The sequence below is a fragment of the Oryctolagus cuniculus genome, chromosome 11 (genome assembly GCF_051225735.1).
Source record: "Oryctolagus cuniculus isolate XC-2025 breed Fujian yellow rabbit chromosome 11, ASM5122573v1, whole genome shotgun sequence".
In the NCBI taxonomy this organism is placed as follows: domain Eukaryota; kingdom Metazoa; phylum Chordata; class Mammalia; order Lagomorpha; family Leporidae; genus Oryctolagus; species Oryctolagus cuniculus.
Window position 1 is genome coordinate 8,478,864 of NC_142877.1, and position 25,220 is coordinate 8,504,083.

Genomic DNA, 25,220 nt, shown 5'->3' on the forward strand with positions numbered 1-25,220 from the left:
TTTAAGTTTAATGTTGGAAGGGATTATCTATCAAGAAAGAATATTGACTTTTATCAAAAGCCTTTCAGCCTCTGTGATGGCAGCGTCATTTTTCTTTTGATCTATTGATATGGGTTTTCCTGATAATGAATTGTTCCGGGATGTTTAGAAGCCAGGGTCTGAATTCTTAATCTCACACTTAAAAGCCTTGTATCCTGGTGAAATGACTTCATCTTACTGAGATAGTTTTCTGTAAAATGGGAGTAACCATAGAGCTGTCATTTTAGCCTGCTGGGATCATTCTCCTCCTTTGTGAACTCACTTCCCTGTGCTGCTTCGGGCTGCCAATCTCCCCAACTCTCAGTCCATTGGTGTGTATGTGTCAGGGTGAGGGGATCTGCCCTTTCCCCAGCCCAGGGGTGGACACTTAACCCAGGGCTGCTGATTACCTCACCCAACCCTCTCCCTGACCACAACAGAGTTCGTTTAAGGACAATTCTTTTGGAACAGTGAAACTAGCTCGGAGTTTTTCTGAATCCTAGTTTTTCTGCTAAACTCCTAGGACATGGAGTGCACATGGCTGAACTGTCAATGCTTGGGTAGAGTTGGTCTGAGAATGAGAACACACAGAAAATAAAAGCTGAGAACTAGAAGAGAATAAGAGAAAATGAGTGAGAAATTGGATGAAATGCTTTGACTATGTGGAATAAACTAGTATACCTAGTATAGCCTGAGTGTTTACCCAAACAACAGCAACCAAAATCTTAACAGTTCTGATAATGGGCATCTATTGTGTGTGTGTTATGGACGGATGCTGTTCTGTGTACTTTGATTGCATTAGGTCTTTCAGTCTCAGTAGTCATCCAACAAGATGTGTTCTATAACCAGTATTCCATTTCCTGGTGAGAAAACTAAGGATCAGAGAGTTTTAACACCTGCTCAGCGTGACCGGGCTGGTCAGTTAGGAGCCAGGATTCAAACCCAGCTGCCCTGCCCACTTCCTAAGGGACCTTTAGGATGTGGAGCAGAATCCCGGTTTGTACCAATAAGAAGAGCTTTCCAAAGGCTGAGAAAGGTTTCTGTCATCAGCAACCCTGTAATTTAAAGTCCATAATCACAACACTGTTTCTACCTTGAAAAGTTGTTGAGAGTCTCAAATGGATTTCTAGATGTGGATTCACTTAGTCTGGTGTCTGGCCCATAACCACTCTCCCCAGGTTGGGTGTTAGTATTGCAACAGAGTCATTGTGCCCTACTGTCCACTTTACGCAGGGAAGCCGAGAGGAGTGAAGACTGTAGGCTGGGGAATTGTTTATATGAGTCTTGCCCGGGCTCAGAGAATAGACGGCAGCTGGACCTGCAAATGCACACGCTTAGAGGCACCACGAAGCTAGTGTAAATCAGGTGTCTGAACCCTGGTACTATTGACTTTTGGCAACCAAGAGGACTCTGCTGTGACTCTCAGGATGTGGAGCAGAATTCCCGCCCTCCACCAGCTCGATGCCGGGAGCACCCACTCCCCCCACCCCCGTGTGATGGTTAAAAATGTCTTGAGACACTGTCAAATGTCTCCTGCAGGACGAAATTGGCCCCGGTTGGGAACCACTGATATAAATGAATGAAGGCCATGCTTACCTGTGTGAGTCCCTTGCTTGCCGAAGTGAGGGCGCTGTCTCATCAGAGCGGGCGGCCACTGCTCAGCTCCAGCTGACTGCTGTGGGGGGAGAACACAGGCCTGCTGACTGTCAGATCATCCAGATTTTCAAAAGAAGTCAAGGGTCTAGTTTTTAATTTTTTTCCAGATTTTTAAATGTTGTTCCTCTATTTTAATAATGCGATGTGGACCAAATGAAAGAAATCCATGGGCCAGGCTTGGGCTCCAGGCTGCCCACGTGGAAATTGGGGCCAGGGGGACTTCCTAAGATGCTATGCCAGGTATGTGATCTGGAAAGTGGATTTCCCTGTCTCAAGGTACCACCAAAGAAGGCTGCCGTGCAAAACAGCTGGGAATATCAAAATCACATTTAATTCTCCGAATTGGCTGGGTACATGTTGCCCTTTAAATTGACTTTCTTTTTTCCTTTTTACATTTTTGAGAATCAGAGAGAGGAGAGAGAGGAGAGAGGAGAGAGAGAGATAGAGATTGAGAAGGATGAGAGGTCTCTCCCATTCAGATTCACTTCCTAAATGCCTGCCACAGCAGGTGATGGGCCAGGCCACAGCACAGGGCTGGGAACCCTATTCAGGTCTCCCACTTGGGTGACAGAGACCCAGGTACTTGAGGCATCACCTGCTGCTTCCCAGGGTGTGCCTTAGCAGGAAGCTAAGGTATCAAAGCAGGAATCATATCCAGGTACTCTGACTGCAAGCATCTTAACTGCTAGACCAAACACCCATCCAAATGTTCTTATTTGTAACATATCCCTTGGTATCAAGTAAATGCTAGAGTGACCAAAATGAAAACAACTCTTCCGAAGGTATGCTCAATGGGGAGATTTCAACTGGACCCCACTAATTTTTTCACCCATCTCCATTCCTGATCTATTTCCAGCGCTGGAAAGTGTTGAAAGTTCAGGAACTTTTCCAAGCTCACCAGTGTGGGCAGTTGATGATGCCAAAGGCGGAGGGTAATTGCTTGGAACCACAGACAGTACAGTCCGAGCTCATCTCAAGTGACAACCTTCTCTTGCCTCTTTGTGTGCATCTTTCACTCATTTCCCGCCCTCCAGAGACTAGCTCTCTCTTTCATCAGCGCAGGCCCAGCCAGTACTGGAGTTATGTTCTCCCAGCACTTCAGTTTGCATTCACTAGGAGGGAATGTGATTAAGTCAGCTGGAGACGGGCATCAACATCACGTCCACCCAGTTGAGACAGCATCACAAAACCAGAAGGTCCACTCTACAAGAGCTGATTCTTTCTGCTCATGTGGAATCCCCAGAACCAGGAGTCATGCTTGGAACATGGTGGCACTTGCCTCGGAGGAGGCTCATCCAGGCGTGTGTCTTTAAATACCCTCTACATTGTCCCCATGCTGATATGTCACACCTCAGATGAGACTGTCCCATGAACTCTGATTGATGCCCTCACCAAAAGAAAGGCATCTAAGATCAAGCATCTAAAAAACTCACCAAAACCAAGCTCTTTCCCCCAGACACCTGCTTTTCCCTACTGGCACACGGGTGTCTCCCATTCTGTCATTCTCCACTTCCAAAACATCCATAAATCCCAGTGGCTAAATAACCTGCCCAACATTCACAGCACCACAACTATCATCCTGGTCAGTCAGTGTCACCTCCCGACTAGATCACACCCATAGCCTCCTAACCAGTCTGGATGCTCCCCTGGGTCTAGAATGATGAATGTTAAAACACAGGTCTGATCACGCCACTTCTCTTTTCTAAACTGTCTAAGGGCTTCTAACATCATCCAGAGTAAATGCCTAAGTACCGTAAGACCCAAGACCCCTGCACTGTGGCTCTCCTTTCTTTCCCTTTCTAGCTCTTTGCTTTCAGTTATCCCACTTGTTCACTTCGCCCCAGCCACAGGAGCCTCCTTGCTAGTCCTAGGATGAGTATGCTCCACCCCAAGACCTTTGAATCTCCTTCACTCACCGTCTAGAAATCCTTTCTTTCTGATACTGGAATAGTTTTCTTTCCTGCATCCTTCACATTACTCTTTAAATGTTCTCTTACTTTTTTTAAAAAAAAGATTTATTTATATATTTAAAAGTCAAAGTTACAGAGTGAGAGGGAGGAAAAGAGAAAGAGAGAGAGAGAGAGAGAAAGAGAGAGAGAGAGAGTGAGAATCTTCCATCCATTGATTTATTCCCAGAGGCCCGCAGGGGCCAAGGACGAGCCAGGCTGAAGCTAGGAGCCAGGAGCTTCATCTGGGTCTTCCACTTGGGAGGCAGAGACCCAAGGACTTGGGCCATCTTCCGCTGCTTTCCCCAGCCCATTAGCAGGGAGCTACTTGGAAGTGTAGCAGGTGGAACAAGAACAGGAGCCATATGGGATGTCAGCACCACAGGCAGCAGCCCAACACGCTATGCCATGATGCCAGCCCGCAAATGCACCCTCACCTTTAGATGAAGTCCTCCCCACTCCATATAAGAACAGCAGGCCACTGCCCTGCACACTCCTTTCTCTGCCTATGCCCTGCTTCCCCAGAGCATCTATCGCCATCTTTTGCTTACTGTCAACTTCTCCTATTAGACTAAGGTTCATGCCTCAAGGCCAGTGTCATGTTTCTAAGGTGTTTCTTTTAGAATGGTCTTTGATTTACAAAGCAAGATTGCAACAATGGATAGGGGTTGGTGTTTTGGCACAGTGGGTTAAGCTGCTGTATGGGATTCCATATCAGAGTTTGGTTTGAGACCCTGCTCCTCTGCTCCCCATCCAATGTCCTGGTAATGTGCCTGGGAAGGCAGTAGAAGATGTCTCAAGTGCGTGGGCCCTTGCCACCCATTGGGAGACACAGATGGAGTTCTTGGCTCCTGGCTTCGACCTGGTCCAGCCCCGGCTATTGAAGAAATTTGAGGAATGAATCAGCAGATGGAAGATCTCTCTCTCAGCTTTTCAAGAAGGTGAAAATAAACAAACACTTTATAAAAAAGAAAGCTACAATAATCTAGAGGTAATTCTCATATAACCCTTGCCCAATGTCCCATCCTGTTAACATCTTATGTTCACCTAATTTGTCCCACTGATAGATCAATATTGATATATTATTATTCACTAAAGTCCATAGTTTATTCAAATCCCCTCAGTTTCTTGCTAATGTCTCTTTTCTGCTCCAGGGGCCCTCTTGGTTACCACATTTAGCTATGACTCCTTAGGTTTTTGATGACTGTCACATTTCCTCAAACTCACCTTGGCTTTGATAGTCTTTGAGATTTTGAGTACTGGTCAGATTATTTAAAAAGCATCCCTCGACTGGGTTTTCCTCAAGATTAGACTGGGGTTCTAAGTCTAGGAGGAAGACTGCAGAGATAGAGTAATTTTCATCATGTCACATCAAGGGTGCCACCTCTCGGCAGGACTGGTCCCTGGACTGTTGACCGTGGGCAGCTTCCTGCAGTGTAAGTGATTTTTCTCCTCCTGTCCCCTTTTTACTTGGTGTTCTTTGGGAGGAAGTTACTATTCCCAGCTCATGTTTGCGGAGTAGGGAGTTATTACGCCTCCCCTAGCTGAAGGCAAAGTCTCTATATCACATGTGGAATTCTTCCGCACAGGAGAGTTGTCTATTTTATCCCATTCATCTATTTATTCAATCACATCTTTATATTCACATACATCACAGATAGTGATCTTGTACTTTGGGCTACAACCCACTTCTACTGAGTTTATTTTGTCACTCAAAGTGCTCCAGCTTTGCCTGTTGGGAGCTCTTCTGGTTGCTCCTGTGTCTCTGACATACTGCTACCATTGCAATTGTTTAAGGCCTTTCCTCATGTTTTGACAATACAAGAATCCCAAGATCTAAGTATCTCCATAAATCCACCGTGAGATAAACATAAATGAAATCCTATCAAGTCACATCATAATCAGATTTCTGAAAAACAGTGAGAAAGAGAAAATCTTGAAAATATCCAGAGAAAAAAGACCTCCTACATAAGTGGACAAAGCTAAGCATCACTGCTGATGACTCATCAGGAACACAAGCCACAAACAAGAAAGCACTGCCACTTAATGGCAAAAGAGAGAGAGAGCTAACCTAGATTTAATAACCAGTGAAAACACTCCATAAAAATGAAGGAAGAAAAGGTGTTCGTCCAAATAAGAGCACACGGAACTGGTCTCCTTCAGACGCACAGCACAAGACAAGTTTTCAGGCTAGTAAAAAATAATGCAGGATGGAAATCGAATCATTAAGCAAGAAATCTAAGCAATACGTATGTAGAATGAAAGATTTTTCTCATTAAACATTTCTTTTAGATAATCTTAGTTACAAATAATCAACTTGAAAACAATCCACATCTATGTGCTCTAAGTGTTCTGCATATGTAAACAATGCATGACAACATTTCGCATGTACAAAAGACTGAGTGGAAGAACTGCAAAGACATACTGTTTTAAGGTTCTTATTATATGTTAGGTAATTATTATTTGAGGTGTGAGTGTGATCATTTGAAGGTGCATATAATACACCTAGAAAGATCACTAAAAATAAAACAAGTAGACATAAAGTGTCAATGGAGGGAATACAAAATAGTTTTCAAGAGCTGAATTAATCAAAAAGAAGGCAAAAAAGGGGAAAAGCTAGGGGAAAAACATGGAATAAATAGAAAATAAAGAATAAGATGATAGAAATAAGGCCACTGTATTAATTGTTTCATTAAATATAAATGGCTTAAACATTCCAATAAAATGTTAGGGATAAAAAAGTAAAACAAACAGTATGAATCGGTAAATAATGCCTTTAAAATCTAAAGATCCAGACAATCTAAAAGTAAAAAATGGATAAAAAATGTATTATGCAAATGGTAATATGAAAACTATGGTGAGTCAATTAATATCATTTGAAGTACAGTTCATGGATGAAAAAGGGCCTTTTATAATGATAAAATGGTCATTTCAGTAAGAAGACCAAAAATATTCTAAAAATATATGCACTTTATAGATAGAGCTTCAAAATACATGAGGTGGGGCCAGCGCCATGGCACAGTAGGTTAATCCTCCGCCTGCAGCACTGGCAACACATATGGGCCCCAGTTCTAGTCCCGGCTGCTCCTCTTCCCATCCAGCTCTCTGCTGTGGCCTGGTAGAACAGTGGAAGATGCCCAAGTGCTTGGGCCCCTGCACCCACATGGGAGACGAGCAAGAAGCACTTAACTCCTGGCTTCAGATGGGCACAGCTCTGGCCGTTGTGGCCATTTGGGGAGTGAACCAATGAATGGAAGACCTCTCTCTCTCTCTCTCTGCCTCTCCTTCTCTCTCTATGTAACTCTGACTGTCAAATAAATAAATAAAATCTTAAAAAAAAAATACATGAGGCACCAGAATCAGCCCTTAAGGCATTTGGATCCGGCTAAAAAGCCCATGAGAGTTTCTCAGGCATGGAAAGCCAAGACACTGTCGCAAAAACAAAACAAAACAAAACAAAACAAAACAAAACCTAAATGAAAGATCTCTGTGAGTGAGATCCCAGTGGAAAGAATGGACCATCAAAGAAGGAGATACCTTTCTCTGAAGGGAGGAGAGAACTTACACTTTGATTATGGCCTTATCTAAATAAGGTCGGAGTTTGTGAACTCAAGAGGCCTTGGCAGCTCATGACAAGAGCCTCGGGTTATTACTGACGTCATAAATAAGAGTGTCAATTGTTAAATCAACAACAGGAGTCACTGTACACTTGCTCTTCATGTAGGATCTCTGTCCTTAATGTGTTGTACTATGTGAATTAACGATAAAACTACTACTCAAACAGTACTTTATACTTTGTGTATCTGTGTGGGTACAAACTGTTGAAATCTTTACTTAGCATATACCAATTTGATCTTCTGTATATAAAGATAACAGAAAATGAATCTTGATGAAGAATGGGATGGGAGAGGGAGTGGGAGATGGGAGGGTGGTGGGTGGGAGGGAGGTTATGGGGGGAAAAGCCACTATAATCCAAAAGGTGTACTTTCAAAATTTGTATTTATTAAATAAAAGTTTAAAAAATACATGAGGCAAAACTGATAGAACAAAAAGATAAATGAACAAAAAGATAAACGAGTTGAAGATTTTAGTATTCTTCTGGTCCTGTGAAAATGTAAAAAAAAAAAAAAATCCAAAAAACCGGTAAACGTTTTGCTAGATTTGTCAAGAAAAGCAGATGGCAGAATTGAATTATCAGTATCAGGATATTGAAGAGGGGAATCCCTATAGATTCTTCAGACATTAAATAGATAATAAGTGAATATTATGAGCAACTTTATGTCAATCAATTTGACAACTTAGAGTGGGTGGGCAAATTTATTAACAGAGACAAATTATTTAAATTGGCACAAGAAGAAATAGAATCATCAGAATCATCCTGAATCTATTAAATAACTTGAATTTGGGGTCAGCACTGTGCATAGTGTTTAAAGCCACCACCTGTGACACCAGCATCCCATAAGGATGCCAGTTCAAGTCCCGGCTACTCTGCTTTCCATCTGGCTCCCTGCTAATGGCCTGGGAAAAGCAGCAAAAGAGAGCCCAAGTGCTTGTGCCCCTGCACCATGTGAGAGACCTGAAGAAGCTCCTGGCTCCTTGGCTTCAGCCTTGTGCAGCCTAGGTTGTTTGCAGGGCGTCTAGGGAGTGAACCAGCAGATGGAAGGTCTCTCTCTCTCTCTCTCTCTCTCTCTGGCTTTTAAACAAATAAATACATCTTTTTAAAAAAAGAACCTGAATTTGTAATGAAAAATTTTCTCTTAAAGAAACCTCCAGGCTCAGGTGATTTCCCTCATAAATTCTATAAAATACTTAGAGAATAAGTACAAGTAATCTTACATGCACCCAGAAGATAAAGGGGATAACACTTGCCAACTAATGTTTTGAGGTCATCAATGCCATGGTACAAAAAGATGGAGATACAAGAAAAACATTGCTATAAATATGAATCTCATTAATATAAATATAAACATTTTTAAATATTTTCAAATGGAAGCCATCATTATATCTTGTGAAAATAACAGCATGACCAACTAGGGTTTAATGTAAGTTTGTAATTTGAAAATAAATCAATATCATTCACTATATTAAGGAAGAAAATTGAAAGAAAAATGCTAATAACCAGAGACAGGAAAAAAATTTCACTAAAATCAATATTCACTCAATATATAAACTCTCAGCAGAGTCTGTATCAAAAGGGCTTTCTCAAGCTGAATGGGGCACCAAGAGCAATCTGAAACACACACTGTTCATGCTTAACACACTGTTCATGCTTAACACACTTTCACGCTTAACACACACTGTTCATGCTTAACACACATTGTTCATGCTTAACACACACTGTTCATGCTTAACACACACTGTTCATGCTTCATGTGGAGGACTGGATGCTTTCTCCTTAAGATGGAGGATAAGGCAACAATGTCTGATTTCACCTCTGCAATTCAAATTGTTGTGGAGTCCTTGGCAGCACAATAAGTCAAGGAAAAGTAATAAAAGCCATGTAGACTGGGAACAGAAATTTTTGAGCTGTCTTTTTTTGTAGATGGTATGATCATGAACATAAGAATTCCACAGAAAAGCTACCAACACTAGTAAATGAATTTACTAAAGCCATAGGCAAGAAAACTAAAATGTAGATGTCAGTTGTATTTTTATATACTATCAATAAAAATTGGCAAGTGAGATTTAAAACTATGATTTACAGTAGCACCAAAACACACGAATTATGTAGGAATACATTTAATAGAATATGTGCAGGAACTGCACACTGAAAACCATAAAATACTGGGAAGGGATATTTAAAAAGATATAAATAAATGGACAGATACACATGATCATGTGTTAGAAGACTTAATATTGTTACGATATATCTGATGAGGGGCTGATACACTAAATGCATGAGAAACTCAAACAACTCAGTAGAAGAAAACAAATAGCCGAATTAAAAAATGGGCAAGGATCTGACCAGACATTTCTCGAAAGAGAAGAAGCAACTGGTCAACGGCTATATGAAAAAAATGCTTAACATCTCCAATTATCAGGGAAATGTAAAGTTAAAAACCACAATGAGTTATCACCTCGTGCCTGTTAAAATGGCTATTTTCAAAAAGATGAAAACTGTTGGTGAGGGTGTAGAAAGGGAACTTGTACATTGTTGGTGGGAATGTAAATTACATAGTTGTTTTAGAAAATCGTATGCAGATTTCTCAGAGAACTAAGAATAGAATTACAAAATCACTCAGCAATTCCTCTTCTGGTTATGTCTCTTGATGTGGTTTGAATACTAGTTTAGGTATTCCCACCAAGGTCCATGTGTTAAGGACTTCTGTCTCCAGGTGGCGCTATAGGGAGCTGGTGGAACTTTCAGGAGATGGGGCCCAGGGGGAGGTTTGAAGGTCACTGGGGGCGTGACCTCAGAAGGTCATTCTCATAAGAAGGTCCTGATAGAAGCCTGAGTTTGGGCCCAGCCTCTCTCTGCTTCCTGCCTCACCATGTGCTCCCACCACCACTATGCCTCAGGGCCTCTGCCCAAGCCTGCATCTTGCTGTTTGGACTTTTAGCCTCCAAAACTGCAAGCTTTAAAAAAAAAATGAAACCTCTCTAAGTAGCTTCTCTCAGGTTTCCATTGTATAGTTATAAAAAGCTATTACATATCCAAAGGAATTGAAATCAGTATATTGAAAACATACCTGCACTCCCATGCTCATTGCAACAATATTCACAATATAACTATTGAAGCAACCTAAGTGCCCATTGATGGATGAATCAAGGAAGAAAATGTGGTATGTCTACACAATGAAATACCATATAACCTTAAAAAAGAAGGAAATTCTGTCATTTGTAATGAGATGGATGGAAGTGAAGGACATTATCCTAAGTAAAATGAGCCAAGCAAGAAAGACAAATATTGCATGATCGTATTTGTACGTGGAATCAAGAAAGATGACCTCATAGGAACAGAGAGTAGACAGGTAGCCTTTAGTGTCTGGGTTGGGAAGGAAGGGATAAGGAAAGGAAATGTGTTGATGAAAGGGAACAGTTTCAGTTACAATGAGTTCAGTGACCCATTGCACTGCAACATGACCACAGTTAATAGTAATGCATTGCGTATTTCACAATTGTTAAATCAGCTTTATAACATTCTCACCACATACACAAATGTTACACTGGTGAGATGATGAACATGTTAATGAGCTTGATTGAATCTTTCTGTAATGTATACATAGATCAAAATATCATATTGTGCCCTATAAAATACACCATTACTGTTTGCTAGTTAACAACAACAACAAAAACAAAACAAAACAAATCCCCAGAAGGAAACTGCTCTTGTCAAATTAGTTAAAAATTATAAAATAGACATTACAGTACATAGCATGGTGTGAACAAGGATTTAGTGTCACTTATGGGCTGGACTCTTTGGAGAAGACAATCAATCTCTCTGAATCTATTTCCTAATTTGGAAAATGGAACTAATAATATCTACCTTGCTAGGTTTTTTGGGTGAAATTTTATGAAGTAATGATAGTTAATTGCTCAACACTGCTTGGCCTAAATAAATATTAGTCATTTTTATTTCAAGATGGATGAGAATAACTATTCACATGGGTGGCATATCTGTATTATGATCCTAAACTATACTGTACCCACCTCATAGGGCTATTGTGAGAATTAAATGAAAGTTACCACATGTAAATACTATCTGGCATATGATAATTGCTTAATAAATATCTTTGCTATCATAGTCATTATAAAAAATGAAAGAAAGATGTCAGTTATCTCTAAAATTATTTATAGATTCAATGCAATCTGATTCAAAATGCCATTGAGGTTTTGTGGATTTTGACAAGCTGATTTAAAATTTTATATGGAAATAGGAAGGACACAGAATAGTCAAAACAATCTTGACAATGAAGAACAAACTGGAGGTCTTAAATTGTCTACTTCCAGGGTTTACTATAAATCTACTATAATTAACACAATGCAGTGTAATGTACGAATACACACACAGACCAACAGGATAAATTACAAAGCACAGAAATAGACCTTTACATTAAATCAACTCATTTTTGACCAAAGCACAAAAGTAAATTGGTGGGTAAAAGAATAGGCTTTTCAAAAAATGTGCTTAAACAAATGGCTATTTATATGGAGAACATGATGAGCCTTAACTCCTACCTGATGCCACGCCCCAAATGAACCTGCAGTTGGATCACAGACTTAAATGCAAATGCAAACCACAATTATATACCGCCACACCACGTAGTAGTTTCATTTCTCCTAGGTAAATACTTAGAAGTAGAATTGCTGGATCGTGTGCTAAGTACATACTTCACCTCATGAATGGCTGCCAAAGAGTTCTACGCAGTGGTGGTACCATTAAAACGGAACAACACGATGTGCTGACGAGGATGTGCAGCACCTGGAGTTGGTGTTGTCTGTCACTTTAATTCTAGGCATCCTAGTGGCTTCTCAAACTTTAAAATTGGGGGCTTAAGATGGTACAAGCACTCTGGACAACTTTTTGACAATTTCTTATAAAGTTAAATACATATTTAGAATGTGATCCAGCAATTCTACTTTTAAGTATTTATCTAAGAGGACTGAAAAATCTGTCCACACAGATTTACACATAAGTGCTTGTAGCAACTTTATTCACAACAACTTATAAACAGAATAATCCAAAGCCTAGCCTCAGGCAAATGCATCAAAAAATTGTGGTATATGTACACAACAAATTTCCATGCTATTTGGTGTTTAACAAAGAAGGACCTTAGTTTACATGGATGAATTTCAAAAACATTGTGCTTAGTGAAATATATAGATACAAAAAGACCACACTGAATGATTTAATTAAGTTAAATTCCAATATGGGTAAAATTACAGTGACAGGAAGCAGATCATGGGTTTTCTGGCACTGTGGTATATGGAAACCGGCTGCAGAAGCACAAGGATTTGTTCGCGCTACTTCAGTGTTTTGTATCTTTAATGTGTCATGGCACAAACATTCTTGAAAGCTCACTGAACCCTACACTGAAAATTGGATCGTTTTACTGTTGCTTACTGTTTATGAATTATACCCCCACTGAAATTCAGCAGGTGGAAATGGTGGGGGGGCAGTATTTTACGGAGAAGCCAATACATCTGGCGTCTTTCTATATGTTTGCTCTTGGCACACTGTGTATAGCTGCTTGAAGAAAGTGACCAAGACAAGGATGCTCCTTTAGCATGTGATCACATTTGGGAGAACACACAGAACTTGCAGACTGTCTAACACAGGACATGTAGACACCAATACGGCACTGAAAGTGACCAGCTGCAATGTCAGAAATCATCAACTTGAAGCAGGGGTCACTGAATCTTCCCCCATGAACTACAGAGTCTCAAAGATGTGTTTCCCTTAGCTCCTCAAAGCTCTCTCTCTCTCTCTTTTTTTTTTTTTTAAAGTGCATTGCTACCATTCAAATATTAGGATATTTTACATAAAAATCCAGATTTTTAAATTGAACTTGAAAAGCTGAGCTCTTGTTCTTCCATGGCACATTTAGCCTCCCATTGTGGTAAAGATTGGCATGTCCCAGTGTGGTGCTAATGCGCCCTGTGTTATCTACTCTTCAATCCTCAGAAGTGGTGGCAGAACCAGCCGCTTTAGGCCTCATTTCCCCCTCCTGGCTTCCCCTTCAGTCACTTCCTGCTTGTTTCACCCTCTTCTCTTTCCTCTTCCCTCTTGCTTCCCCTTTTTCTTTTCCTGCTTCATTGCACAAATGGTACGCTAGCTGTCAGAAACTAATATGTAAAATTAGATTTAAGGGATTTAGAACAGAACATTGAATTCAGTATGTTAGAAAAGAGAAGGCAGATAAATGGGTATAAACTCTTACCAAATTTGTGTCTATGTTTACAGGAAAGTAAATTTTCATGTTAACTGATTTTGTTTATTTTTACCATGAGATTCACTGTCTGCGGACTCTTTGAACTCCTTGAAATTGTATGTAAAAATATTTTGGTTATATGCATTTTCCTTCATAACGTAGTCTTTGCTTTCTTCATAATCTCAAAGTATTGATGACTCAAAAAGAAATATGAAACACTGCATTAGGAATTGCTGTCCTGTCTCTCTATGAAAGTTATTATTGAGACTAATTTTATGGGTCCCTTTTAAAACTAAATGTAGAATTTACTATCAATATTAGGAAAGCATCAATAAATAATTACCCAACTGTGAGGCAGAAGCTTAACTGCATTCCATCAGTGAACCTGCAATCGATGACAGCTTTGTACACACCTTAGTTTTACAGATACTTTAATTAATTTATACTAAGGAAATAGCCATGAGTATGTTGAAAGATTTAGCTATAAGATGTTCATTACTGCATTATTTATAATAATGGAAAATATGAAAACACTTCAATGTTCAGGAAAAATGAAGTAGATAAAAAGTTATGGTACATCAATGAAATGATATACTAGGCTATCATTGAAAATGGTGTTGAAAAAATATTAGTGACACTCAAGAAAAATCATCCTATAGCAGGAGTCAGTGGGCTACGGTCATGGGACAGAACCTGGCCATCACCTATTTTTGCAAATAGCTTTGTGGCAGCACAGCCATGACAAAGACTCCATCTTACAGTGAAGACATAAGCAGCTGCTATAGAGATCTCATGGAAACAAAGCTGAAAATATCCAGGACCTGGTCCCTTCCAGAAAAATTTCGCCAAACTGAGTCCTTTGTCATCAAGTGATGACATCATAAGATCTCTTTCCTGGAAACACACACACACACACACACACACACAGAGAGTTTAAAGCCTCTGTACAAAATGACAAACAGTGGTTTTGTTGGGTGACAGAATAACGTGATTTTATGTGTACCCTTTTGCTTGTCAGTACTTTTCAGAATTTATACAATGGCTGTGACTTCTGCCATCCCATACAAAACATTTCTTCACTGTGTTATACTGTTTAAAACACCCCATTTTATTTCAGCTTCAGCAGTTTCCCTCAGCCTCCCAATCTCTTTTCTTGGGTATGGCAATGGCAGAAGAATTTCTAGTCATTTTGTTGAGTGACTGTGAAGCCACCGATTGCCCTGGAACCAGGTTCTGTTCAGTGTAATACCTGGGAGGATACAAGCAACAGGAAGAGGAGGCCAACAGTGCTTGGAGAAAATTAAGATCTGCAGATGTGACATTTCCTAGAAATCAGCCTGTCTTAGTTTCTCCCATAATTATTCACCATTTTGTTTACAAATGGGAAATAGCATTCTACTGTTCAGTGTCTTCCAAGAGACTGAAGTTAATTTGAAATAATACTCCAGCAAAAGCACCAATAAAAGCCTCTGGAAGGCCCTGTTCCATACCCTCTGGCTACTGACACGACATTATTGATACACAAATCAAAGTTGACTGCTCTGGTAACAGTGAGTCCCCTGGCAGCAAGAGCTTTCAACAGAGAAGGTGTTCCTTTCTTAAGACAAGACCAACTTAATACAATTTCTCATTGTAACAGGCTTAGTTGAGACATTAAAGGGATCCCAGACAGAAATTTAAAATCTCCTTCCTCTTTGTCTCCCTTGGATGGAATGTGCCAACAAAACATAATAATAAATAAATAAAGCAAGAAGAAATTCAAACTATGCTTAAGAATAGACTCATGAGACACAAAGGAGGCTGCAAAAGTAATGTGATTTGAGGGCTGTCACAAGATTGCACCTGTCAGAAGCCTGTAACAGGAAACTTACGCCTGCCTCAAGTTTCCACCATTAGTCATTTCTTTGAGACACAGCGCTTCTTAAAAAGCTCTGCTCGAATATGGAAATATAGAACTTCTGGGCTTAAAGGGCCCTTTGAGGTCACAGATCTACTGTTGAACTGATGTGCGAATGCACTCTTCATTGTTTCCTCGGCAACATGGCCTGGTATTGGCATGGACTCCTCCTACCACAGGGAACTCATTACCTCTCCCTAATTTTTTCTTTCACGTGGAATGTACTCCAAATATATAAAAGTCTTCTTCATGATAACACTAAAATCTGCGCCCCTATGGTTGTTATTTTTTGATCATTGGCATATTTTTGACTGCTGCAGACAAGTCTTTATAAGGCACCACAGCGGGCATTGCTGGAATACCGACAACCCAGATAATGTAAGATTCTGTTCTCACGGGACTTCCATTCGGGGGCAGGGAAGGGTGTCGACACGCAAGACGGATTCTGATGGAGTCAAGACAGGCTGAAGTTACAATGCACAGAGAGTAGGAAGGGGATACTTTTGTGTCTGTAGTTAACCTGGCCTGAGTCTTGCTTTCCTTTTTCGTTGTCAGTTGTCAGCACACAAAGAGCCGCCACATCTCTGTGACTGTTGAGTGCTAACGATGTTGACCCCAAAGAACCAAGTGGCCTTGTGAAGCCCAGCATGCTTGGATCACTTTGCTGAAGATGCCCTGAGAGTTGCAACAAAACCTCATTGACATTTCAGTTTGGGTTCCAGACCTTTTCCTGAGACATAATTGCCTTACTGCCCTGCACCCCATGAAACAGCAAATATTTTAAAAAGAAATCCTTTTGTTTTGCCTAAGCCACGTTCGACAGATTTCGATCACTTTCCACCAAATGAAGGGCTTCTTTATGTGCTCCTAAGATCACAGAAGGGGATAAAGACTCTAGAGTTGTAGTGCTTCATTTTATGGGCCCGTAAGATCTTCCTGAATTATTTAGTTAACTGTCCACCAGCACTTATAGCCAGGTACCTCTCACACTTAACCCAGAAATCTTAGTTATTAAGGTGAAGTTTTATGATCTTTGCACTGGACAACAGCACAGCAAAAATACTGGTACATTTTAAGTAAGACTGGGGAGTAGGTAGCGTATTGATGGGTAACAAATAACATACATCATAGCTTTTTATAAAGATAAGACAAGGCATCACAAACCTAAGACAATTCAAATGCCTCATCTGGTATTCACAGGTAGTTCCAAAGATTTGGCAGGGGATCAAATACACCTTCCAAGTATATAACCAGACTCAGTACAGATAACCCATAGGAACCACTGCTTCACCTGGGCTGCTGTGTTTCATTCCCTTTGCAACATGTGCCTTCCTTCCTGGGGGAAGTTGTGCCCCAAAGTCACCCTCACCGGCATTTCTCACTTAGGTGACAGTAACTTGAAAATGTACAGGGAAGACAGCAGGAGTATGTTCATTGCATCAACATTCCAGATCAATAAATACCTCCGTGTAAGGCAGTTTGTGGATATATAGGTCCCTGCTCTAATTATTAAACAAGAATTGGCAGAGCCAACAGATAGGCCCTTTACAAGACAAAAAATTCCAATACTAAATTGAATTGGGGGTAACTTTCCCCTGTCCCACCATCTTCATCATCCCACTTATCAACAAATGAGAACTGAAAACAGTCTGCTCACCAATAGACACACTGATTTTTAGGGTCATTGCCAGGAAAAGAGCGCCGGTGAATTTACCATACATAGAACATTTTGCTATTTTGTTCTGACTTCAACATCATTCATCACTGGATGAACTTTATGGTTCCTCTCAGTAGCAGCACCTGTGAGCCCAGGGAATTCTTTTTCTAGCCTTCTCTAGTGGTGGAAGCACATCAGTTTCAAAAGGCTGTGCTACATAGAGCACTCACTTTTCCTGCACTAATACTAATAAATCCGGGAGAGAGTGCCACGTGAAATGGATGGACCAGGCCTGCCTCGGTATAATGGGGCTTTTATGCTGACATGCTCCATTAGGGACCACCACACACATCTTCCTCAATAAACAAGCTTACTGCTCAAGTAATAAAGTCATTTATGGAGAGAAGTCAGCCAAAAGACCAGGACTTACACGAGGTTCTCAGAGAAGAATCACACTGAGTTAAGTGAAAAGAGAATCCCATAGATTCCAATCAAAAGCCCATCCTGCAACTGCAAACCCAGTCCTCATGGTTTGGGGCCCTGATTCCTGTGTCTTGTTGCTACTATATCCTTTCTTTGAGGGTTCACAGAGAAAGGACCACTTGTCCTCTCCCAAAGAAGGAAAGAGAACTCAATAATTTTAAACCCACATATGTTCTTTCTGAATGTTAGAGTTTTCTCTTGTTTCAAAACAAATGAATTCCTGATCAAACAATAAATTTTTTTTCACTTTTAATTAGCTCCTTGTGTTCCAAGAAGGAAAATAAAGGTGGAAGTTACATAAAAAGAAAACTGTCTTAATTAAAGTCACCGTTACAAGGATTTTATTTTATTTTTTAGCTCCACTGATTATTAAAAGAAGATTCATAAAGGAGCAGCTGTTTGGTTTTCTCAGGTACCCACATACTCTGTTGCTGGAGGAGCTGGATGTCTTAGCTATGACCATGCAAACCCAGGAGACACAGACAAGAGGCGATGCGAGATGAAAGAGAAAGCTTCTTCCAGGCTGTGGCTGCCTGAGAACGAGCTCGGATGTCCCTAACGTGCTTTGCTGACCCTCGCAACAGACCAGATGTCTTTATAGCCCAACCTATGCTAGCTACCGTTGCTGTGTGTGTATGCATATAGGCACAGACTATACAACAGTACAGATATACACGTGGATACATCAAAGTGAGTATGTGCATTTATGTGCTTAGATATCTAAAGGAGAATGTCAGGTTCCCTGTGTTCTTTTTCCCTCTGCAGTAATGTTATGCCTTTCTCTCTTTTATGAAGGTATTTCATACATATAATAAAATGAACAGAACTTTAAAGTCACAGAGAAATGAATTTTTACCTGTCTATGCCTGGGTAACCACCATGCCAATCAAGATATAAAACACTCTCAAGAGTTTAGATTTGAGCTGCAGCCACTCATCTCACGGCAGTTCTTGCCTCTACATCCCATGGCGTGGGGTGGGGAGGGGCGGGTCAGTTAGAACCATTAGCCTTGACTAACTTGTGACCAGAGTCGGGAGTTCCCTGTCCTTACACCTCAGAAGGTTGGTGCTGCAACAAACAGCTTTGGGGAAGAGCAACATTGCAAAGTGGAGCAGAAGCCGGCAGGCATGAGCCCAACAGGCAGTCCCAGCTCTAAGTGGAAGGGTAGAACTCGTCATGCTGTATCCTAGCCCCCCTTGCAGCTAGTCCATGTGACTGTGTCCCAGCCAGCGGGGCCTCCTGGGAAAGATCTTTCCTTCTGAGGCAGAAGAAAGGAAGGAAGGGAGGGAGGGAGGGAGAGAAGGAGGGGAATAAAGGGAGGAAGGGAGGGAGGGGAAGAAAGGAAGCAAGGAAGGGAGGGAGGGAGGGGAAAGAAGGAAGGGAGGAAAGGAGGAAGGGAGGGAGGGAGAGAGGAAGAGAGGGAGGGAGGAAGGGAGGGAGGAAGGGAGGGAGGGAGGGAGTAAAGAGGCAGAGTTCTGCTCCCTTTCAGCCTGGTCATATTCAGGCACGTTGCTTGGAGCTGTCCCTAAGGGAAGAGACACCTGTGGAGGAGAGCAGGAAGTTGAAGTCAGAGTCCTTGAAGATGTGATTCAATTTGTAAACCAGGGGTCCTCAACTTGTGCTATGACGGGCCAGATGGTAAATGTTTTAGGCTTTGTGGGCCACATAAGGTGTCTATTTCAGCTGCTACTGCTTCTTTTGCAACACTTCTTAATTTGGGGGCTATAGAAAAAACAGCCTGTAGGGTGGACTTGACCCCTGGGTCACGTGTCGGTCCTAGTTTGCAAACGTCCTCTCTAAACTAACCTAGCAACCACCTATCTCCAGAGTCCTTATTAAAGATGTTTCAAAAAGCAAAAATGAAAACAAACTATTTTTAAGCTACTCTAAGTCAGATATTCTGTTAAAGTTAAAAATCTCCCAATAACATGGCTGTACGTCTGCTTTCTCAGACTTAGTCCATATCTTAAGGAAACGGAAATAATGCTGAAGGAAGTCTATCTGAAAGGCCAAGGGTAATTTACTACGAGTGCTCCAGGGCTTCTTTCTCAAAGTGCAGTGGCTGCTGCTGCCTGGGAGGAACAGGGCTGCATGGAGGGACAGGGCTGAGGAGAGCAAGGGCTGAGAGCTGGGTGTGCAGAGCTCTTGGAAATGCTAGGAGGGAAAGCAGGATTCTAAACATTCCTACAGCAGGCCCAGCTAGCAGGGTTTTCCCACCTGAACAATTCAAATGGCTTGCAGCCTGCATCTCATGTTCCTTTCAATGCCATCAATAATGCCAGTCTTGTGCATCAACTTGGCTAGGCTACAGCACCCAGGTATGCAATCCAATACTGTCCAGGTGTTCCTGAGGAGGTATTTTGTATGTGGTTAGTCCCCTACCCCCACCCCGGTCAGTCAACTTTGTAAAGGAAATTATCCTTGATGGTGTGGGTGGGCTTTTCCCAACCAGTGGAAGGTCCCTAAGGACAAAGCTGAGGTTTCCCTCAAGAAGAAAACCTTCTGCCCAGGATAAGCTCCTGCCTGGGACTCCCCAGGCTACTGCCCTGCCTCATGGCTTTGGGTCTTGGCAGCCTTCAACCGTGTGAGCTGATCCCCTAACAGAGACATATAGGGTTGGTCTTCATCATCCATGTATTTGTAACCCTAAAATCCATACTCACAGCACTTTCACAGTCATGCGAATTTGCACGGTGGCAAGCAATTTGGGTCCCCCAACACCCCCGTTCCCAGCTGAGACAGGAGAAGCCACTGCTTAGCCCTCTGTTTCAGCCATCACACTGTAAGTGTCCTTTTGCTGGTTTATTGAGGGCCACACAAATTTCATGGGCTTACGTGTTGGTGAGTTTGTTATTTAATATGGTCTAGTGTTAGAGGCACAAAAAGGCTGTGTTGAACATTTCAGGGAAAAAATGTGTGTTAGAGAAGCTTGTTCAGGAGTGGGTACCCATGCTGCTGGCTGTGAGTTCAGGAATCATGAATAAGCAACACCGACTAAAGGAGGTGTCATTAAACAGAATGCACACGAAACAAGATTATTTATTTATTTTTATTTTTATTTTTTTGACAGGCAGAGTGGACAGTGAGAGAGAGAGACAGAGAGAAAGGTCCTCCTTTTGCCGTTGGTTCACCCTCCAATGGCCGCCGCGGCCGGCGCGCTGCGGCCAGCGCAGCGTGCTGATCCGAAGGCAGGAGCCAGGTACTTCACCTGGTCTCCCATGGGGTGCAGGGCCCAAGCACTTGGGCCATCCTCCACTGCCTTCCCGGGCCACAGCAGAGAGCTGGACTGGAAGAGGAGCAACAGGGAAAGAATCCGGCGCCCCGACCGGGACTAGAACCCGGTGTGCCAGCGCCGCTAGGTGGAGGATTAGCCGATTGAGCCTGAGCCGCGGTGTTGGCCACGAAACAAGATTATATGTTGACCAGTTGCTGAAAGTGTTGTGACTCAGCTCAGAGGATCCAAACCGTGCATTTCCTCCTGAGAATAACACCACTAATTCAGTGTTGGGGGCAACTTTATAGAACAAGTCTACTGCAAGTACTGAGGATGGCAGATCCACGCATGTGTGTGTGTGTGCGGAGCTGTACACACGTGGGCACCATTACTCTGGAGAACCTGGCACCAGCTCCACAGGCCTGGGCTCGCTAAGGGCAGGTTCATCAGGGGATACATCAGCGGCTGCTCCTCCCTTCAGGATGAGGTCCAAACTTTATCACAGATGCGTCAACATGTGTGTGCTCTGAGCTCCACAGGCAGGTGCAGCCTCACCCTTTGACTCTCTGACAGGGAGTCTAGCCTGTAGCCAAACCCAGTGATATGTGGCCCCTGCAATGCACCACCTCGGTTTCCTCTCCCATGCCTTGTGCCCCTGCTCTCTGATTCTGCCCGCCGCTCCAGCCGGCTTTCATAAACACTGTCCTGTATAGCGGCATCCTTGGCCTCCTGCCGCCCTGCCCACCTTGATGCATGTTTGCACATGTTGGTCCCTTCCCCTGGAATGTTCTTCCATCCTTTGCTACTCAAACTCACAGCTCCTCCATGACCCGGCTCATACATTACTTCCTCAAGGAGGCTTTCCCTGGCCTCCCTCACTGTTCTCACTGCACAGCTATCCTCCCCTCTCTAGTACTTGTCACAATTGCAATTGTCATCAGTTTCAGTTATTATTTAATCAGTTCAGAGGTTCTTAATAATTTTGTTCCATGGATCCCTAAAGCAGTCTAGAAAAGCCAGAATAATGTTATCAAATGCGTGATATAAAATACATAGGATTACAAAGAACCTTGGATTTCAATGTAATTGGTTATCAAAATATTTTTTAAAAATGTAGCATAGTAATAAATGTGCTTCTTTATTAGAACATTAAATAACAAGACCCAGTAGAAAGTCTAATAACTACTGTAATTTTGAAGTGGTGATGAGTACAAATGGTATTTTAAGGGCATCTTCAACAATTGTAATGAGATACAAAAATCTGGAATTTAAATTGGAACAAAATTACAGATATTGCTAATTCTACTGGATTTGTTGCCCAAATTCATATGGAAGGAAAGGCTGAACATTAGTTAAGGGTTTTTGAAGATAAAGAGGTCATTTACGTTTTCCCCCTCTCCCTGCTGACTTCCGTCTTTGTACTTGCATTAAGGAGTCTAGATTTGTGTTCGAATTTCCCACTCTACCATAAGCTCTAAAAAGGCAGAGCCAAGCCTGATTTTCTTGCCATTGTATCGCTAGCAAGTGCTCAACAAATGGCGTGAGGAAGAAAGGAACTCCAACGTCCAGCTGACCTGCAGCTGTAAAGCGCAGGTCAGTCTCTCAGATCACCTTGCACCCTCACCCTCACTGTCCCCCTGGTCGATTCTCCCTCCTGTGCACATTTATCACAAAATGCCTTCTTTGACTTAGTTCCTCCTGAAACTGCCCATTAGTTGTCCACCTTCTCATGCATGCACTTTTGATCAGAAGCCTTTCTAAGGGTTTATCTCTCAGTATCTTCTGTGTTTACCTCTCGGCGTCAATGCTTATGAGCACTGAGAGCAGGGTGCTGTTTTGTACTCTATGGAATTTGGACAAAATGGAACTGAATTTTGTCTTCCCCTTTTCCACAGAGGGGCCAGCTCTGGTCCTGGACTCCCTTCTGACCTATTACCTTTGCCTTTCACTCTCAATCCCTTCTCAGTAAGTCCACAGGTCTGCGGTCATGCAATTGCACATTCGTGGATCAGCTCTAAAATAAACCTCATGAGCATGAACAAGGACAGGTGTTTCACAAATCCTAAAAGGCACTCTGTTTTCATGAGTCACTGAGAAACTAGGGTCACATGATCTTTGGAACATGAATAAGTTGTAAAGGCTCCAAAGGTAGGGTAGCAGCTTGCATTAGCCCTGTGGAGCAAGAGGGAGCTCAGATGCATAGACTCAGTGGCCCCCAGAAGTCCTGAGTGTTTGGATCAGAAACATGGAAGAGACCTCGAATCTCCTGCTCCTCTTATCTCTGCTAAATTTGCCAGAGTGATGGACAATGGCTGGTTGTGACTTGTATGTGTTCTGTTTGTCTGGATTTGTCTGACAAATACTTTTCTCAGAAGGAGTCTTGGGAAGCAGAGGGGAGTACTTTGGAACACACATGGAATTAAACCAGCTGCTTTGGGTGTACTGTTGCTAACAGACCAAACAGTCCACAACTGAAAACCACTCTTCACATCTGAGTATTATTTCCATTATTTTTACTTAATATTTTCTCTTTATAACAGCCTCCTTATTCATTTCACAGAGGTCACTTTTAAAAAACATTTTCTAATATTAAGAGTGTCCATGCACTATCCCAAATCTTTTTCTTTTTCAAGATTTATATGTTTATCTGAAAAGCAGAGTGAAAGAAAGAGAGTGCAAGAGATATCTTCCATCTGTGGGTTTCCCCCCAAATGGTCACAATAGCCAGGCTGGGCCAGGCAGAAGCCAGGAGCCAGGAACTCCATCCTGTTCTCCCACATGGGTGGCAGGGGCCCAAATTTCTTGGGGCATCTTCTGATGCCCCCTAGGCCTATTCGTAGGAAGCTGGATTAGAAGCAGAGCATCTGATATGGGATACTGTGGAGGCTTAAGCCCACTGCACCTGAGTGCCAGCCCCTACCCCACTTAGTTTTAAACTACTGATGCTAGCATGTTTGTGGTCTATGGGCCAGGCTCTGCCTATGTTCCCTGTTCTTTTGACTTATGGTCTCTTCATGTCATCATAAAATGTTTTATATGTACCCTACAAAAAAGGCTTCAGTTCACCCACATTGGATGTCCTACAAATGGCCTCACATTATTCATGTTCATCTGCCCAACCTGATCTTGGTGCTCAGCTTTTTGTCCAGGAGCTGTAGCTATATTGAGAAATACAATCCTCGCTCACTCATTCTAACTGTTGTATGGACATACCACTGTTTTATCTACTTGTGTTGGGGTTTTCTCATCTCTGAGTTGTTGACAGATGACATTCATTTCCACAGGTCTCCTTGGGTGTATCCGTGAGGACTTCTCAGATGAATAGACCTGAGTGGAACTTGTGAGTTATAGGGCACATTTACCTTAAAAAGCATCAGCTAAAACCAAATTCTCCCTAAAGCTGAGTGTATCATTGACAGTCCCAACAGCAGTGGGGAAGAGTAGCCATGTTTCCACATCCTTGATGATATTAGGTGTTGGATTTTAACATTTTGTTGATTTGGGGAGTATGAAACGATGGATCTCTGATTGGTAGCTCCTGTGCACTGCAGCTTCCTTCAAGTGCTTCAGACGTGTCAAGGACATGGTCAGAATCATTCTGTCCAACATTCTTATAAGGCAAGCACAATTGCCATATTTTCAAGTTTGCTCTTAGTCACACAGCTGGATGCAGAACTCGATGACTCCAAAGCCAGTGTTGCACTGCCCTATTACAGCCATTGCCCCTCTTTCTCTATGGACATGTGTGCAGCTGTTTATTGCTGAAGACTGAAACTCAGCACATGTAGCCATCAACTGCTACTTTGCACTTTCTCTCCTTAGCCTACCTCATGAACTAACTCTGAACCTGGAGGGAGATTCCCCTTACCCTCAATGTCTAGCGCAGGTTTCGATCTATAGTGGGTTCACTGTGTGTGGCTATTGATAACAAAGACAATAATGGTGATAATAAAACCCTAATGGATTTCCCCTGGACTGTAAGGTTGTGTTGCTTAAGTGCTCTCTCTTTGGAGGTAAGCTCTACAAAGGTTAGAATCTTGTGAATGGGGCCGGCCCTGTGGCTCACTTGGTTGATCTCCCGCCTGTGGCGCCAGCATCCCATATGGGCACCGGATTCTAGTCCCGGTTGCGCCTCTTCAGTACAGCTCTCTGCTGTGGCTTGGGAAGGCAGTGGAGGATGGCCCAAGAGCTTGGGCCCCTGCAGCTGCATGGGAGACCAGGAAGAAGCACCTGGCTCCTGGCTTCGGACTGGCGCAGCGCCTGCCATTGCAGCCATCTGGGGAGTGAACCAACGGAAGGAAGACCTTTCTCTCTGTCTCTCTCTCTCTCACTGTCTAACTCTGTCAAATAAATTTTAAAAAATAATAAAAAGAATCTTGTGAATGAAGCTATTCCACATACTCTGGAAGCACTTTCTTTCTCTCCTCTCCCATTTGTCTCTCTTTGTCCCTCCCTCCCTCTCCCTCTCTCTCTCATC

At 42.3% G+C, this 25,220-nt stretch overlaps 1 long non-coding RNA gene across 3 annotated transcripts in view; it reads right to left on the bottom strand.

Moving 5' to 3' along the window:
* Nucleotides 1-1,612: 1,612 nt before the first annotated feature.
* Nucleotides 1,613-25,220, bottom strand: part of LOC149123313 (uncharacterized) — a 271,453-nt gene continuing 247,845 nt past the window's right edge. For all 3 annotated transcript variants that reach the window (XR_016215738.1, XR_016215741.1, XR_016215742.1), the window contains one exon: nucleotides 1,613-1,693. This is a non-coding gene — a long non-coding RNA (uncharacterized LOC149123313). The remainder of the gene's footprint in view (nucleotides 1,694-25,220) is intronic.